The sequence below is a fragment of the Nicotiana sylvestris genome, chromosome 9, assembly GCF_000393655.2.
Source record: "Nicotiana sylvestris chromosome 9, ASM39365v2, whole genome shotgun sequence".
Taxonomy (NCBI): Eukaryota; Viridiplantae; Streptophyta; class Magnoliopsida; order Solanales; family Solanaceae; genus Nicotiana; species Nicotiana sylvestris.
In genome coordinates this window covers 5,325,121-5,344,876 of record NC_091065.1, presented here as the reverse complement: position 1 = coordinate 5,344,876, position 19,756 = coordinate 5,325,121, and positions in this window count along the sequence as shown.

The following is a 19,756-nucleotide window of genomic DNA, read 5'->3' as shown; positions in this document are numbered from 1 at the left end:
CGTTCACGGTAACGAAAGTGAGAATATTGCCCAACGACGCTTTAAAAATGACAAATGACAAGGCAAATGTGTGGATATGGTTATCAAGTCCGGCACAATCAGAAGATGTGACGAATGTTTAATTGTGTTGTTTGTGCTTGGCATATTTTGAAGATTGGAATGACGAAGGCATTTTATTCTTCTATCTAAACACTTTATCCTTTGTTAACCCTTTGAGCCTTATTGGTTTTCTTTTGTACCCCTCGTTTAGAATCAGTAGCAAAGATTAGAAAACACAAGCATGGAAGATAAATATAAAGAAAAAGAAAAAGGAAAAGAAAACAACAAAACAACAAACAACAAACGACAAAGGAGAAAGGAGAAATGAGAAAGAGAAAGAAAAGAAAAGAAAATAATAAATAAGTGAAAAAAAGGAATTGGGAACTACGTTTGACCTGATTCCTCAAAGAGGATACGTAGGCTCTTTACGGCTTGGTCATAGTGTGCATAGTGTAACATAGTGTAACAAAAAAATAAAAAATCCCCATGCAGAAACTGGGGCAGAAGTTGTGTCTGAGGTAAAGAAATCTGGTTCTGAAGGTTGTAAATTTTGAACCCAAATTGATTCATTTTGAGCCGCTAGTACCCTTTCTTTCTAGCCCTAGCCAAAACCCCACGTTACGGTCCAAAGAAAGACCTTTTGACCAGTATTCAAAAGATGCCAAGTCATGCAAATGGAAGTCAAGAATAACACTCTGATCCCCGATAGAAAATAATAAAATGAGAGAGTCTTATCGGTGAAAACCTTCACATGCACCTTGAGGCAGCTATAAGTTGAGAGAAAAACCAAAATGAGAGAGGCTTGATAGTGAAAACCCTTCGGGCACTACAAGTCGAATAAAGATCGAGAATCATATAGGGAATCACCAGACGAAGATTGTGAAAGGCGATTAACGACGGAGGATAGGCCACGTGTGCATGTCATGGCCAATAGAGTTGGTATCCACATATGATAGGTTTTACTTTGTAGTTTTTCTCGTTAGGAGCCATCTATTCCTTTTGTCCTTTACTCCGTTCCTTTTACCTTTGTCATTTCTTCTTCTTGAGTCTCTTTGGTCAGAACAAGCGAGAAATGATTTCAAAATTTGCCATCAACTTTCCAATTATGCAAGACGAGATCTGACTAGTACATCAAAGTGGTATAAGTCAGGAAAGAACAAGCGCAATGAGCTGGTAATAGTCAACGTGCTTTGAGGTTCGCGCAAAATACCCAAGATTGGTCCATATCAATTTAGGGACAGTGTAACAAAAAGAGGGCCAAGGGGATTAAACCGAGGGTATATTCGATGATGAGATTGACAAAAGGATGGACTAGTGTCAAGAAGGATATCCCCAACAGAAATCGAGGGTTATAAGGCCAAGGCCAACGAAAAATCAAGAAAGAACAACGCGGAAAGCAATGGACATAATCGGGAAATTCGTAGGAGATGGGACTGAAAGGTTGGGGCAATGCTAGTTCACGTACAGTACCGCAAAAGAAGATATTGGGTCTGCACCGGGAAAAGGTATTTCAGTAACACAGATGATGGAGGGAGTGGTTAATAAATGAACATGCAAGATCTTCAAGTGAAATCGGTTGTCATAAAAATACATGAGGTCAGATAAGGAGACTGGGAAAATGGTTAAGAGGTTTGTGAATGAGGAATCGCCAAAAAGGGCAGAAGGTATCAGCCAAGCTTCAAGATGGTCAGACAACACACAGATGGGAAAATGGTTGATAACATCCCCAGTAGGAGTATCACAACCAACCACCACGTTTTAAACTGACCAAATTTTCTTTGATTTGAAACAGGGACAGGGAATGTTACCGATGACGGAAAGATGCGCCACAAGAAAGATTGTCAAACTGGGGCAGAAAATTTTCGCTCATTTCGAAAATTTTCGGGAAGTCTAACACAAGTTTGATGAAAAGCGGTATCCCCAGCAGTTTTTCGGGAGAAGGCAAAACAATTTTTAAAGCGATCAATGTCTTTCAAGGTGAAATCAAAGTTATCATGGCAAGTGAAGGAGCATCCGCCGCAAAGTCAAGGCCACAAATCAACCACCATGTTTAAACTCACAAGTTTTCTTTGTCTGAAACAGGGATGAAAGCTATGTTCATATCAAAGCTTGGAAGGTTGAAATTTTCAAGTGTAATGCCCCAATTCTGCTTACGCAAAGGCTATTGAGAAGATCACACATCGCCACTAGGAAAAGCATTTCCTAGTCTGGGTTTTCAAGTTATATTTTGTTGTAGGAGATGCACTTCCTAAATTGAGATTTTACCCTTAAGAGACGCACTTCCTAGTTTGGATCATATGAGTTTTAGTCACTGAAGTTCTCACTTCTAGGAGACGCACTTCCTAGTCTCAGTCATTTAAATTCATTCCTAGGAGACGCACTTCCTAATTTGAGTCATTGAAGTTACACTTGTAGGAAACGCACTTCCTAAATTGAGAGTTCATTCATAGGAGACACACTTCCTAGTTTGAATCATTGAAGTTTCACCCCTAGGAGACGCATTTCCTAGTCTGGGTCTTTCGGGTTATATTTTTGCTTTAGGAAATGCACTTCCTAAATTGAGATTTTACCACTAGGATACGCACTTCCTATTTGGTTCATTTAAGTTCATTCATAGGAGACACACTTCCTAGTTTGAATCATTGAAGTTTCACCCCTAGGAGATGCACTTCCTAGTCTGGGTCTTTCGGGTTATATTTTTGCTTTAGGAGACGCACTTCCTAAATTGAGATTTTCTACTAGGAGACGCACTTCCTAGTCTCAGTCATTTAAGTTCATTCCTAGGAGACACACTTCCTAGCTCGAGTCATTGATGTTTCACCCCTAGGAGACGCACTTCCTAGTCTGGGTCTTTCGGTTATATTTTTGCTTTAGGAGACGCACTTCCTAAATTGAGATTTTCTCCTAGGAGGCGCACTTCCTAGTCTGGTTCATTTAAGTTCATTCGTAGGAGACGCACTTCCTAGTTTGAATCATTGAAGTTGTTGTTGAGGTCAGGAGTCCCCCTGAAAAACAGAATGGCGATTTATTTTTCAAAGTTGTTGTTGAGGTCAGGAGCCCCTCCTGAAGAACGGAATGACGATTTATTTTTCGAAGTTGTTGTTGAGGTCAGGAGCCCCCCCTGAAGAACGGAATAGCGCTTTATTTTTGAAGTTGTTGTTGAAGTCTCGCTCGCCTGAAGAAAGGAATGGCGATTTATTTTTCGAAGTTGTTGTTGAGGTCAGGAGCCCCCCCTGAAGAACGGAATGACAATTTATTTTCGAAGTTGTTGTTGAGGTCGGGAGCCCCGCCTGAAGAACGGAATGACGATTTATTTTTGAAGTTGTTGTTGAGGTCAGGAGCCCCACCTGAAAAAAGGAATGGCGATTTATTTTTCGAAGTTGTTGTTGAGGTCAGGACCCCCGCCTGAAGAACGAAATGACAATTTATTTTCGAAGTTTTTGTTGAGGTCAGGAGCCCCGCCTGAAGAACGAAATGACGATTTATTTTTCGAAGTTGTTGTTGAAGTCTCGCCCGCCTGAAGAAAGGAATGGCGATTTATTTTTCGAAGTTGTTATTGAAATCTCGCCCGCCTGAAGAAAGGAATGACGATTTATTTTTTGAAGTTGTTGTTGAGGTCAGGAGCCCCCCTAAAGAACAGAATGACGATTTATTTTCCAAAGTTGTTGTTGAGGTCAGGAGCCCCCCTGAAGAACGGAATGACGATTTATTTTTCAAAGTTGTTGTTGAGGTCAGGAGCCCCCCTGAAGAACGGAATGACGATTTATTTTTCAAAGTTGTTGTTGGGGTCAGGAGCCCCGCCTAAATAACGGAATGACGATTTATTTTTCAAAGTTGTTGTTGAGGTCAGGAGCCCCGCCTGAAGAACGGAATGACGATTTATTTTTCAAAGTTGTTGTTGAGGTCAGGAGCCCCCTGAAGAACAGAATGACGATTTATTTTTTAAAGTTGTTGTTGAGGTCAGGAGCCCCCCCTGAAGAACGGAATGATGCTTTATTTTCGAAGTTTGTTGTTGAGGTCAAGAGCCCCCCTGAAGAACATAATGACGATTTATTTTTCGAAGTTGTTCAAATCTCGTCCGCCTGAAGAAAGGAATGACGATTTATTTTTCAAAGTTGTTGTTGAGGTCAGGAGCCCCCCTGAAGAACAGAATGGCGATTTATTTTCGAAGTTGTTGTTGAGGTCAGGAGCCCCCTGAAGAACAGAATGACGATTTATTTTTCGAAGTTGTTGTTGAGGTCAGGAGCCCCCCCTGAAGAACAAAATGACGATTTATTTTTCGAAGTTGTTGAAATCTCGCCCGCCTGAAGAAAAGAATGGCGATTTATTTTTCAAAGTTGTTGTTGAGGTCAGGAGCCCCCCCTTAAGAACGGAATGACGATTTATTTTTCGAAGTTATTGTTGAGGTCAGGAGCCCCCCTGAAGAACAGAATAGCGATTTATTTTCAAAGTTGTTGTTGAGGTCAGGAGCCCCCCCTAAAGAACAGAATGACGATTTATTTTCGAAGTTTGTTGTTGAGGTCAAGAGCCCTCCCTGAAGAATAGAATGACGATTTATTTTTTCGAAGTTGTTGAAATATTGCCCGCCTGAAGAAAAGGATGGCGATTTATTTTCGAAGTTGTTGTTGAGGTCAGGAGCCCCCTTGAAGAACAGAATGACGATTTATTTTTCGAAGTTGTTGTTGAGGTCAGGAGCCCCCCTGAAGAACAGAATGACGATTTATTTTTCAAAGTTGTTGTTGAGGTCAGGAGCACTCAGGAGCCCCCCTAGAAGAACAAAATGGCGATTTATTTTTCGAAGTTGTTGTTGAGGTTAGGAGCCCCCCTAAAGAACGGAATGGCAATTTATTTTTCGAAGTTGTTGTTGAAATCTCGCTCGCTTGAAGAAAGGAATGGCAGTTTATTTTTCAAAGTTGTTGTTGAGGTCAGGAGCCCCCCATGAAGAACATAATGGCGATTTATTTTTCGAAGTTGTTGTTGAAATCTCGCCCGCCTGAAGAAAGGAATGGCAGTTTATTTTTCAAAGTTGTTGTTGAGGTCAGGAGCCCCCCCTGGAGAACAGAATGACGATTTATTTTTCGAAGTTGTTGTTGAGGTCAGGAGCCCCCCTGAAGAACAGAATGACGATTTATTTTTCGAAGTTGTTGTTGAGGTCAGGAGCCCCCCCTGAAGAATAGAATGACGATTTATTTTTCGAAGTTGTTGAAATCTCGCCCGCCTGAAGAAAAGAATGGCGATTTATTTTTCAAAGTTGTTGTTGAGGTCAGGAGCCCCCCTGAAGAACATAATAGCGATTTATTTTCAAAGTTGTTGTTGAGGTCAGGAGCCCCCCCTAAAGAACAGAATGGCGATTTATTTCCGAAGTTTGTTGTTGAGGTCAAGAGCCCTCCCTGAAGAATAGAATGACGATTTATTTTTTCGAAGTTTTTGAAATATCGCCCGCCTGAAGAAAAGGATGGCGATTTATTTTCGAAGTTGTTGTTGAGGTCAGGAGCCCCCTGAAGAACAGAATGACGATTTATTTTTCGAAGTTGTTGTTGAGGTCAGGAGCTCCCCCTGAAGAACAGAATGACGATTTATTTTTCAAAGTTGTTGTTGAGGTCAGGAGCACTCAGGAGCCCCCCTAGAAGAACAGAATGGCGATTTATTTTTCGAAGTTGTTGTTGAGGTTAGGAGCCCCCCTGAAGAACGGAATGGCAATTTATTTTCGAAGTTGTTGTTGAAATCTCGCCCGCTTGAAGAAAGGAATGGCAGTTTATTTTTCAAAGTTGTTGTTGAGGTCAGGAGCCCCCCATGAAGAACAGAATGGCGATTTATTTTTCGAAGTTGTTGTTGAAATCTCGCCCGCCTGAAGAAAGGAATGGCAGTTTATTTTTCAAAGTTGTTGTTGAGGTCAGGAGCCCCCCCTGGAGAACAGAATGTCGATTTATTTTTTGAAGTTGTTGTTGAGGTCAGGAGCCCCGCCTGAAGAACGGAATGACGATTTATTTTCAAAGTTGTTGGTTGAGGTTGGGAGCCCGCCCACATAACAGAGGAATACATTTCAGTCTTTACATTTTAAGTCTGGAAGTTGGGAGCCCGCCCATATAACAGAGGAATACATTTCAGTTTGTTAAATTTCAAATTTTGAAGTTGGGAGCCCGCCCATATAACAGAGGAATACATTTCAGTCTTTACATTTCAAGTCAGGAAGTTGGGAGCCCGCCCATATAACAGAGGAATACATTTCAGTTGTTAAATTTCAAGTCTGGAAGTTAAGAGCCCGCCCATATAACAGAGGAATACATTTCAGTCGTTACATCTCAAGTTTTGAAGTTGGGAGCCCGCCCATATAACAGAGGAATACATTGGTGTTGAAGTCAGTAAAGTAGAGGAATACAACCGAAATCCCCAGCGGGAAACAACAAGAATCCCCAGCAGAGGAAGGAAGTTCAAGATTTGATGGGAAAATAATGCAAAGCTCACGAGAAGGAAGTAAGCAGTTCGAGATCGGCAGTCAAGGGAGAATACAAGACAAATCAGAAGTAAAGAAATACCCGAGAAGTCACCAAGACATCAAAGCAACAAGAGATACAAGAGCACGACTGAAGATCTAGATAAGATTTTGTAATTCATAGACTATAGTTTAGTTTAGCTTCTTGTTTTCTTTCAGCATGGTGTAATAAGGAGGTCGACAAGCAGTAATAACAACATGCAACAGCAGTAACATTGCAGTCCCATGGTAGGCCCAGCTACCAAAATTTCCCGACCTACATTAACCTGATTCCCTTCTAGCCAGGGATATGTAGGAAACCTTTGAAGCAAAGGTTCGGTTAAATCTTTCAAAAAATTGCTTCACACGGAGTACTCGGACGGGCAAAAATCGCTCGTATCTGCTCACTTTATCTTTGCACGAAAACTCTTCGTGTTTTCGGACAAAGAGGGGCAGCTGTAAGCACGTGATTTTTGCCCTATATGAGAATTACTCCCAAAAAAATTTAAAATAAAAGAATTTTCCTTTGTGTGCAATTTTGAGAATTTTCGTGGCATTTTTTGATAATTATTTGTATTTGTTCGTGCATGTTTATTTGTTAAATTAATAAAAAATACAAAAATATGTCGCATTTGCATTTAGGCTTTGATTCTATAATTAGGAGCAATTAAGTTTGTTTTACAAGAACAAAAAATCATAAAAATAATGTACGTTGCATTTTTAGCATTTAATGTCCAAATTGTGTGATTTTATCGTAATTGTTATTTAATTGCGTGTTAATTGTTATTAAGAATTAATTTGCACTTTTATAAATTAATTTAGTTCTATAGGATAATTTAGGATTGTTAGAATTTAGTTTTAGTTTAAGAAAATATAAAAGAAAAAAAAGAAGCATTGGAAATAAGAAGAAAATCGGATTGAGCCACCTTTTAATTTAAATCAACCAGGCCCAAACCAAATAACCCCTACTGGGTCGACCCGACCCAGTCCACCCAATAACCCAAACTAATCCCAACTCCCCATTTTCATTTTTTCATTTTTCCCAACCCCAAAACCCTAAAAAAGCCACCCGCCCCCTGTTGCATCGTCTTCTTCGCAACACCCTCCCTTGCCCCCTCACCTCCATCTCCAGCTCCAAGCCACCACCCCCATGGCAGCTGCTGCCTCACTATCTACCCCAAGCGATCCCTCCAGCAGCAACCAAGCAACCACCCCCATAGCTGCTGCTTCACTCCTCTTCGTCCAAACAACCCATCAAGCTCCCATGGCTGCCCTTCTCACGTCCACCACGACCACATCGTCACCACCCCAGCTCCACCATGACAACCAGCAGCTCACCCATAACACACACAGTCGTCTTCAATAGCCTCCCCATCGTCCCTATCATCCCTCACGTCCAGCTCCAACGACCAGCTCTCATGGTTGCTGCTTCTTCTTCTTCTTCATCTCCGCTACCTCGTCGACCTCCAGCAAACCTCACAGTCCGTCGAGCTCCAGCCAGCCACCATGGCTGCTGCTTCATCTTTAACTGCCTTCCCCCTCGCCACTAGCAGCCCGTCCAAACAACCAACTTCATCTCCTTCGCCGGAAAAACCTTACGTCCAGCCATGAGCGACCACCATCGCTTCTGCAACGTCCAGCTTCATCTGCGAACGTCGGCAACCAGTGACCCCATTGTTCTGCTTCCAACTTTATCTCCAGGCAGTACATCGAGGTCATGCATCCGAGGTCATGCTCAGTCATATGTTGAGGCAGTACGTCGAGTTTCCGTTCGAACCCACACTTCAAACTAGTAGGTTTCCGTTCTCTTTTCTTTTAGTTTTCGTTCAGTAAATTCATCTTCCGCTCCTTTTCTTCTTTCTATGATTATGTTCGTGTTCTGATAGGTTGGTCTGAATTCGAACCCAGGTCTTTATTTGTGTTAGAGATAATTCGTGTTCATTTTTGTTTGAAGTTCATTAGTTTTTCATCAAGTGATTTAATGTCGAATGTCGAGTGATTTAGTTTGAATCATTCATCTTTGTTGTAATGTTGTTGGATTTAATTCGTGTTCATTTTTTTGAAGTTCGTTAGTTTTTCATCAAGTGATTTAATGTGAGTATTTATGTGTTGGTCTTTAGTTTTTTGATTTAGTATGAATCATTCATCTTGGTTATGACGTTGTTTGATTTGGTTTGAGGTCAACTGATGATCGAGTTTAGTAATTTGGATTTACTTGTTTGTTCTGATGAGTTTGCTTGGATATGAATCTGACTTTGTTGTTAATTCATGAACGTTGTTGATTAGGAGTTTGTTTGACGAGTTTATTATGCAGATTTTGATTATTAGTTGTCAATTGTCAGGCTTGATTTGGTTATAGTTGCTGTAATTTAATTAATTGATTAGGTGAATTGGTTATAGCTGATATGGTTTTGGTACAGATTGAAAAGGATGGGGGTAGAATGGTAAATTGCAATATTTTCAGGGGCATTTTCGGGATTTTAAGTTTTTAAAAAATGATTAATGAGTGCTCTGCCCACTAAGTATTAAATAATATTAAAATAATACATTGTTTAATACATGGTGGGGGACAAGACAAGTGTTAGTGGGAATTAATACATTGTTTAATATAGTGGGGAACAAAGCATGCAGTAGTGGGGAATAAGAGAATTAAATAAAAAAAAGATATGTGTTAGTGGGAACTAATATATTTGTTTAATATAGTGAGGGACAAAAAATTAAGTAGTGGGATTCAAAAGGGGGATGAGGAGAAGATGGTGAGATTTAATTTAAGTGCTTCAAGTTTGGCTATAAATAAAGAAGAGCTTGACACAAGTTAAAGGGGGTATTTTCTGAACATTAAGAGAGAATTGGGGATTTTTCGGAACAGAAAAAACATTATGGAAATCTAAAGAGAGAGTAGTATACACCCGATATACACTCTGAATACAGTGGGTATACAGAGTCAGAATTTAAGGGTTAAACATTAACTGGTCTTTCAACCTAAAAAAAAGGTTCACGTTGATTGCTGTTGGTATTTCTGGACTTTCGTTTGGTTTGTTCCTTGAATTTGGTTGGTTATTTGTTATTGTTTCATTGGGGTGTTGCTGGAATTCTGCTGGTTTCATTAAACACTGTTACTGGGCTGTTTTGTTTCCGTTGCTGTTGTTGTATGCTACTGCATTTCTGTTGATCTTCCTCTTCTTTTGCTTCCAATATCAGGTACACAACTGATACGTTGATTACTGTAAGCTGAAACATGAAGCATGAATACAAATAAAGAGTTGAAGTTTTAATTTGATTTAGTTTTGTTACTGATTGTACTTAGGACATTCTATATAGTACTGTTTTTTTTGTAAAAAAAATTTCTGCCATCTCTGTATAACTGGACAGTATTATAATAATGTAGTCAATAATGTCCCGTTGTTTTAGTTTGGTTATTAGGTAGTATAGGTTCAAATGCATGTTAAATAAAACCATGCCAGTAGACTGTTTTAATATCATGGCAATCTAGCTCCAACAATCAATTGTTTGAATTTAGGATTAAAACTAGACTCTTAAGTTACTTCATTCCAATTAATTGCTCTTTCTAAAATTTACATGTAACTTGCTTAGTTAGATACTATCATCTTATATCTCTGTAAGTGCAAAAATTGTGAACATGTGTAGAAATAATTAACTAAGGCCCAATATTGGAATAAGACGGCCCAAGTCACGTTTAATACTACATGCGGTGAACCTGGGCCCATGTTGGCCAACGGGCTGTCCATATTGTGTTTACATTCTGATTTAACAAATTGCGTTCGGAACCCGACTATAACAACTCGTAAGCATGTAAATAAATTAGGACCTTTTCTCTTTCATTTTTAGAGACAAATTTAATAGAAAAAATATAGGCACTTTAGGATTATCCTTTTAAAATAAACGAGATGAGCCTCGCCCAATAAAACGCACAAGTTGCGGGGCCCTTAATAATTGGTTAATAATTGTATAGACTTCGGATTCAGCCGTTTAGCAAATTTCACGGCCTTACCCAAAAATAATGATACGCTAGTCGCTTTAGGCGCGTACTTTAAGTAACATTACCTTCTTAAACCCGGGTGCACATTTATGTGACCCAAATCCAAATCTCAACAAAGTCGAAATGTGTCTCTAACCACGGGTGCATTGATGTGACGTGGTTCGAGATGTGTTTTTCACAATGTTGTAATTCTCTGTTAGAATAATAATAATAATAAAAGCGGTAAAGAGTTTAAAGTTTGCACATAAGTTCATAAGTGTATAAAATTAGATAATTAAGCTAAATACGACAGTTGAGCGACCGTGCTAGAACCACGGAACTCAGGAATGCCTAACAGCTTCTCCCGGGTTAACAGAATTCCTTATCCGGATTTCTGGTTTGCGGACTGTAATATAGAGTCATTCTTTTCCTCGATTCGGGATTCAACCGGTGACTTGGAACACCATAAATCTCCCAAGTGGCGACTCTGAAATAAATAAATAAATCCCGTTTCGATTGTCCTTTAATTGGAAAAACTCCCTCTGCGCCCCTTTGCGGCGGCGCGGGCGAAAAAGGAGGTGTGACACTATAGATGTTCCAAAATCATAAGGAAACAATTATTTGCATTTGTTGAATATCTTGTAAGAGATTTTATCTCTGTATTTTAATAATATTATAGTAGTCATTATAGTTAGTCACATTATTTATGCAAAAAAATTGAGTATTTATTTGTCTTGCGTGTATTATGCCTTGAGATATCACATCTATTGAATAACGAGTATTTGTCAATTTATGTTAATGAGCCTAAAAAGATATAGAACAACTGTTATTTTACATGGAGGGGGCATTGCGCTGTTGGACTTTGCCAAGGCTTTCGATCTAGTCATTGCAAACTCGAGTTTTACGAAGCGGGATGAACATTTGGTTACTTACCAAAGTTCGGTGGCGAAGACTCAGATTGACTATCTCCTCCTCAGGAGATGCGACAGAAGGTTGTGCGAGGACTGCAAGGTTATCCCAGGTGAGACCCTCTCAACGCAGCATAGGCTTTTGGTGATGGACATTTGTATTAGGATAAGGAGGAAGAAGAGGTCAGTACAAGGACGCCCCAGGATTAGGTGGGGCGCCTTAACTAAGGATAAAGCTAAAGAGTTGGAAGGAAGGTTATCGGCAATGGGAGCTTGGAGAAGTAGTGGGGACGCAAACACAATGTGATCGACGACGGCGGACTGTATAAGAAAGGCGGCGAGAGAGGTGTTAGGGATATCTACGGGCCACTATGGTGGACACAAAGGAGATTGGTGGTGGAATGCAGTTGTCCAAGGTAAAGTGGAAGCAAAGAAGGCGGCTTACCTAAGGTTAGTAGGGAGCACTGACGAGGAGGAGAAGAGAGAGAACAGTCAAAGGTATAAGGTAGCTAGGAAGGAGGCGAAGATGGCAGTGACGGAGGCTAAGACGACAGCTTTTGCTCGTCTGTATGAGGAACTAAGGAACAAAGGTGGGGAGAAGAAGTTATTCCGACTCGCTAAGGCGAGAGAGAGGACAACTCGGGATCTGGACCAAGTGAGGTGCATAAAAGATGATGACGACAAAGTTTTGATGGGAGATGACCAGATTAAGAAGAGGTGGCAGACCTACTTTCATAAACTTCTAAGTGAAGAAGGGGAGCAGGATATTATACTTGGGGAATCGAGGAATGCCGACAGTCACCATGAATTAAGTAATTGTAGGGACATTGAGATCGATGAAGTCATGGAGGCAATGCGTAAGATGAGAAGGGGCAGAGCTACCGGGCCAGACGAAATTCCGGTTGAACTGTGGAGGTGTGTGGGTAGAGCAGGCTTGGAATGGCTTACTGCATTGTTTAGTGTTATATTCAAGACTAATAGAATGCCTGAAGAGTGGAGGTGGAGTACAATGGTCCCGTTGTATAAGAACAAAGGTGATGTCCAGAGCTGTAACAACTATAGGGGCATCAAATTACTAAGTCATACCATGAAAGTTTGGGAGAGAGTGGTAGAAATGAGAGTGCGAAGGACGGTGTCTATTTCAGACAACCAGTTCGGGTTCATGCCGGGACGATCTACCACAGAAGCTATCCACCTTATTAGGAGGATGGTGGAACAGTACAGAGATAAGAAGAAGGATCTCCACATGGTGTTTATTGATCTGGAGAAAGCGTACGATAAGGTTCCTAGGAAGGTCTTATGGAGCTGCTTAGAGGATAAAGGGGTCCCGAGTAACTATATTAGGGTGATTAAAGACATGTATGATGGAGCTAAGACTCGGGTTAGGACAGTAGGAGGCGACTCTGAACACTTTCCAGTTATTACGGGGTTGCACCAAGGGTCTGCGCTCAGCCCATTCCTATTTGCCCTGGTGATGGATGCACTGACTCATCATATTCAAGGGGAGGTTCCATGGTGCATGCTATTTGCTGATGACATTATTCTAATTGACGAGACAAGAGGCGGCGTCAACGAGAGGCTAGAGATTTGGAGACATGCTCTTGAGTCTAAAGGTTTCAAGTTGAGTAGGACGAAGACGGAATACCTCGAGTGCAAATTTGGAGTTGAGCCGACAGAAGCGGGAGTTGAAGTGAGGCTTGACTCTCAAGTCATTCCCAAGAGAGGTAGTTTCAAGTACCTTGGATCGGTTATTCAGGGGATCAGGGAGATTGACGAGGATGTCACACACCGTATAGGGGTGGGGTGGATGAAGTGGAGGTTAGCGTCGGGAGTCTTGTGTGACAAGAAAGTGCCACCGTTACTAAAAGGTAAGTTTTATAGAGCAGTGGTTAGGCCTGCCATGTTGTATGGAACTGAATGTTGGCCGGTAAAGAACTCACACATCCAGAAGATGAAAGTAGCAGAGATGAGGATGTTGAGGTGGATGTGCGGGCATACAAGGATGGATAAGATTAGGAATGAAGATATTCGAGAGAAGGTGGGTGTGGCCCCCATGGAGGACAAGATGCGGGAAGTAAGACTCAGATGGTTCGGGCACATTCAGAGGAGGAGCACTGATGCACCGGTGAGGAGGTGTGAGCGACTGGCTGTAGTGGGCACGCGGAGAGGTAGAGGAAGACCTAAGAAGTATTGGGGAGAGGTGATCAGACAGGACATGGCGCGACTTAGGATTACTGAGGACATGGCCCTTGATAGGGAATTATGGAGGTCGAGCATTAAGGTTGTAGGTTAGGGGAGAGTGTGAATATTTCTACAGCACAATAGAGTGAGACTATCCAGTTAGGAGTTAGACTAGGAATGTCATTGGTCGTCTATTGATGCAGGGCTTTACCTTCTAGTTGTACTATACCAGCCATCTATTTCGTATTTCGTATTTCGTATTCTGTATTTCATATTTCATATCTCTTGTATATTGTTGTTATTTTTAATACGCATTTTTATGGTACTAATATATCATCTCCTATTGCTTTTTGAGCCGAGGGTCTCCTGGAAACAGCCTCTCTACCCTTCGGGGTAGGGGTAAGGTCTGCGTACATATTACCCTCCCCAGACCCCACTTGTGGGATTATACTGGGTCGTTGTTGTTGTTGTTGTAGTGATGTGTACTTATCAAAACTGATTTTTTCATACGGTGATATGTGGAGGAGTGTATCTGTATATAGAATTATGCTTTTCACAAAAAATTGAAATGGCCAGTTGAAAATGCCGAGAGCTGACTCCCTCCTTACCTTCTCCGTGTAGTGTCTCGTATCACGTAAAAGGAGATGAAATAATCAAGGTAATGGACTTTGTTAGTGTGTAGAGAATTGAGTTGAGGAAGACTGTGAGAGAGACCTGAGAAAGGGGATGAAGTAGGAAATAAAGCCATGTATAATAGTGCTACTACATCTTTAGACTTGTAATTACATGCTTAATAAAGTCTGGAAGTCTCCTATTCATCTTCTTCACTCCTTGTGATTATTTTCCATACCTTTTGGGTTATGTTCATGAATTTTAATTTTGCAACTCAATGGTTGGTGTGTATTAAATTGAGCAATAAAAATTTAGTTTTAAACCCAAAGCCCACTATAAGTTGTGATGGCACCAAACGTCGATGTTAGATAAGCCAACAGTGAACCATCTAAATAATTATTCATGTTATTACTTTAGTAATCATAAGTTTTATTAAACAAATAATTTAGTGCATTTTATAATTATAGATACATACAAAATTAGTAAGATATAAAATAATAAAAAATGACAATATTAATGCAAACCACTAACATCAACTAGAATATACCAAAACCTGGTGTCACAAGTACATGAACATCTACTAGGAAGTACAATAATAATACAACATCTGTCTAGAATGTGAAATAGACAGGATGACATAAATGAACATGATTGAGGCTCTGTGTGCTACAGATCGAATCGTAGGATGCAGCTCACTTTAACGTCCCCTCAATAGTTTTGCCCCTGCGCCCAACCGACCATTAGAGATATACCAACACAATAAATACAAAAGTGTAGTATGAGTACGTAAATCAATGTGTACCCAGTAAGTATCTAACCTAACCCCGAAGAGGTAGTAACGAGTGATCGGCATCGACACTTACTAGTGGTCCAATAAATCAATATAAATAAATCATAAACAGATATGAAATACAACAATAATAATGATGTAAAAATTGTAACTAACATAATCCTCCAACCTAGCGACAACATAAATTTCTCAAATCTAATGTACTATCTCAACAAATATGAGAATCAAAGGGTACCTCAAACGGGTAAGGTACATCGAGCGCTATCTCAAACAAATAAGGCATCTCATTCAACTGCCAAATCCTAGTCCAAAGAGGAATCTCATGAATATTCTGACTCCTAGCAATATTACACACGAGTTATGCTGAGGTCGTACGGCGCAATCCAAAATATTGTGTATACTGCCGAGGGTCGATCGGCGTGAATCATAGATGCGTCTCAATATACTGCATGGATGTTTGACCCAATTCACAGGAAAGGGAAAAAAAACTTATCGAATAACGGGTCACGTGCTTGCAACACAAGAATAGGAATATAAAATAAGCATAATTGTTACCAACAGTCGGATATCCCGCCAAACAACTCAAGGTTTCAAGATTCGACCTAGCATGATCTCTAATCCAATTACATTTACTGGTTTGGGTAATGAAACTAACAAGTTAAGTTCAGGTAACGCAAATATGGCATGATATAGTCCTAAGTCTACCCGGACATAAGCAATGCTTTTAGCTACATACGAACTCTCGTCGCCTCGTGCGTATGTATCCCCCACAACAAGTAGCATATAACAAATGCATAACTTATGGGATAATTTATCTCTCACAAGGTTAGATAGGAGACTTACCTTGCTCTGAAATTTAATAACCGACTCCAACGCCTCTCTAACACCCCAAATCGATGCATAGTGATCTGAAACTAGACAAACAACGTGCAAACCAATAAAAATATACTCCAATACTCATAATTAATCACTTTATAATAATTCTCAACTCCGCTCGAAAAGTCAACAAAGTCAACCATCAGGCCCACGTGCACGGATTCCGAATTTTTTTGAAGATAAACATTACTCATAACACCACGAACTCAAATATATAATTTATTCCTAATTTCATGTCCAATTTTCTTCAAAAAAAATCCAAAAAATCAATTTCTTGATTTTCTTCAAAAAAAAAATCCAAAATTTCGACAAATTTTCATGTTTAAATCCATACATAACTCATGTATTTAATTCATAATGTGTATGAATTCACTTACCACATGATGGATGATTAAATGGCATTTCATAATTACCCCAAGCTCGGCTCATGCGGAAGAATTGAGATAAAATAAACCAAAATCCGTTTTTTTTGGAAACTTATACACAGCCTAGTCGACCCTTCTTCGCTAACGCGGCAAATCCCTCGCGTACGCGAAGTACAACTAGCTTCTGCTCCCAATTACTCCATGCGAATGCGAAGCTTTACCAGCTTGCCCATCACAAACATGGTAGCACATTTGCGAACGTGAAGGCCAAGTCCCCTACCAAGCCCAACTTCTTCATCACGAATGCGATCTTGGAATCGCGAAGGCAAAGCATTGCCGTCCAAATCTTCGCGAACGCGAGTCTACAATCGCGAACGCAAAGCATAGAATCCCAGCAACCAAAAATCCTTCTTTGTGAACACTTTAATCCTTTCTCGTTCGCGAAGAACAACACCTGACACTTACAAAATAAGGAAAAATGGTCTGAAACACACTCGAGGCCCCCGGGACCCCTTCCAATCATACAAACCAGTCCCAATACTTTATCCAAACTTATCCAAAGGCTTGAAATGCCATGATTAACATCAAAACCATGAACCGACGATTAAGATCATTCTTTTAACTTTCGAATATTCAAACTTCGATGAACGCGTCTGAATCACACTTAAATATTTTGGATCTACGCCAAATTTTACGTATAAGTCATAAATCACAATGCGAACCTATTCCAAGGGCAAGGCTCGAAATCCCAAACGGACATCAATAAAACCAAAGTCCACTTCAAATCAAACTTAGGAAATTCTAAAATTTTGAAAATGCCAAATTTCCACATTAAGTGTCGAACACTCCTAGACCATCTGATGCTCAATCCAAACATACGCTCAAGTCCAAAATCATCATACAAACATATTTGGAGCCTTTAAATCCCTATTCTGAGTTCGTTTACTCAAAAGTCAAACCTTGGTCAACTCTTCCAACTTAAAGCTTCCGAATTGAGAATTATCCTTCCAAATCAACTCCGAACTTTTCGAAACTGACCACACGTGCAGGTCATAATACATAAAATGAAGCTACTCAAGGTCTCAAACCGCCGAGTGACACGCTAGAGCTCAAAATGACCAGTCGGGTAGTTATATTCTTCCTCACTTAAACATACGTTCACCTTCGAAGGTGCCAAGAACTGTTCCGGAGTTGCTCAAAATCACTGTTTGACATCATACATACTTACCCGTGCCACCACAACCCATATGAGCACATTAGCTCACACCAGACTGAAGATCCTTCCTTCTCCCTTAGCCCCCAAGCTTTAGAACCAAATTCCAGCATCCGGAATTCTAACATAAGAACACCATATCAATCTCAAATAGATGTACCAAAATATCATAATGCATCCGTGCTGAAATCACACAATGCACCGCACAATTCGTATGTTCATACTAACATCCTCTAACTACAATAACTGCAAATTCACGAACCAGATGTTTGTAGTATACCGCATAACACACATAAGCTTGATCTCAACCTCACAATACTACAACAATGAAAGAGATGTGAAAGAACTCATAACCACCCATCAAATTAATAACTCATGTAGTCTCTCCGCTTGACAAGAACCATTGCCTCATTGTGAATCGATTAGTGACATTGTCCTTCTGATATATATTATATAATTTTGATTGCACTGATTTCAGGTCCAATAACCTCGTCTCACCCATTACAAGCTGCTCGGACAGTAATCCACATCGAACATCGTCTAAGATCTCATACGACGCTGTCAATGCCCCAACAAGCCACAACTCAAATATGACTAGGGGTGTTCATGGTTCGGGTTGGATCGGTTTTTTCCTTAAAAGAAACTAAACCAAGTAAGTAGGTTTTTCAAATATTAGAAACCAAACCAATTAAGTTGTTTTTTTTCTCGATTCGGTTTATGTCGGGTTTTGTCAGTTTTTCGGTTTCTTCGATTATTTGTCGGTTTTTTTTAAATATAAGACATACACTACCAAACACATATTCCGGTGACCACATTTTCAACACAACACTATCAAATCAAATGCCCTTTGAGAAATCTATTATTTACCAAGATATATTGATGATAATTGAATCAAATAGTGATGAATAATTAAGGACTCAATTAAAAATATATTATTTTTAATACAAAATGGATTTTTACACTTAATAAAAGAAAACTACCATTCAAACTCGAATGTAATAGTAAAGAACTATACTAAAAGTGCAAACTATTTAACATTTACCATTAAATTTTTGAAATTTTGTATAATATATATATATATATATATATATATATATATATATGTGTGTGTGTGTGTGTGTGTGTGTGTGTGTAATAATAAATTTTAAATAGCTACTCCTATTGTCGGTTTGGTTCGATTTTTTTCTTTTTTTTTATTAAAACTAAAACCAAACCAAATTTGATCGGTTTTAAAATTCAAAACCAAAACCAAACCAAACCAAAAAGTATCGGTTTTTTTGGTCGGTCTGGTTTGGTTTGATTTTTCGGGTTTTTATGAACACCCCTAAATATGACCAATAAAGAAAAACAGACCCGAATCCAGGACTGTCCGACCCGCGTAACGAATAAAAAAACCAAGTAGATACTACGAACCTAACTCAGAGATAAGAAACAAAACACACAAAATAAGGTATAATGATCCATACTCAACATCTCATTGTTCCGGCGTGCAACCCGATCCACACATGACAATCAATAAGGAAATACCCATCAAGCCAAAATGCGCATATCCACAAAATTCTCGAATATCGACCACAATCACGCCAAATGCATAAGCACAATCCAGAGGAGACAGATAGTGCCATGCGCTACAGAATGCCAAGCACGACTAAGGTGCAATAAATGATCTGCATCTCGAGAGCCATCTCGCTCATATAACCCAACAAGCTATGTAGGATCACAACAAATATTTGAATAATCAAGCCGCCTCTCAACCCTACATGTCATAAGAGAGTAACACATGAACTACACGGCAATAGGAATAACACCCACTACGCCTGAAGCCTCATCCATAAGCGATGCTATGCCGAATAAGTATATCTGATCTGGTATAGAATATACATTCACCTTTGGTTTATTAACTGACCTCTAAGCCGTTTACGATCATCCCAAAATAAGCCAATAACTTCCCAAAGATCCACAATAACCCTATACATGACACATATGATAAACCGTCGAATACGGAACAAACTTCCATTGTCCGCAACTAGAGGAACAGAGCACCTCCCAGACATAAACTCTCCAATCAGCGATAGTACCAGAATCTTCATACCTGATTTCAACTTTATCACTTAAATGACTAACACATCGCACTTACACAATCATCCCGTGGAAGTTACTTCCATAACCCATCGCACCAGGTAGCAAAATTATCACATCCATAGCTACCAACTATACTATCACTGTGATACAAATCAAGAATTCGCAAATCAATATACAATGCCTCTTCCACAGTACACTGTTCTCAGGCGACACTAAGATAGCGCCAGTATATTCTGAAC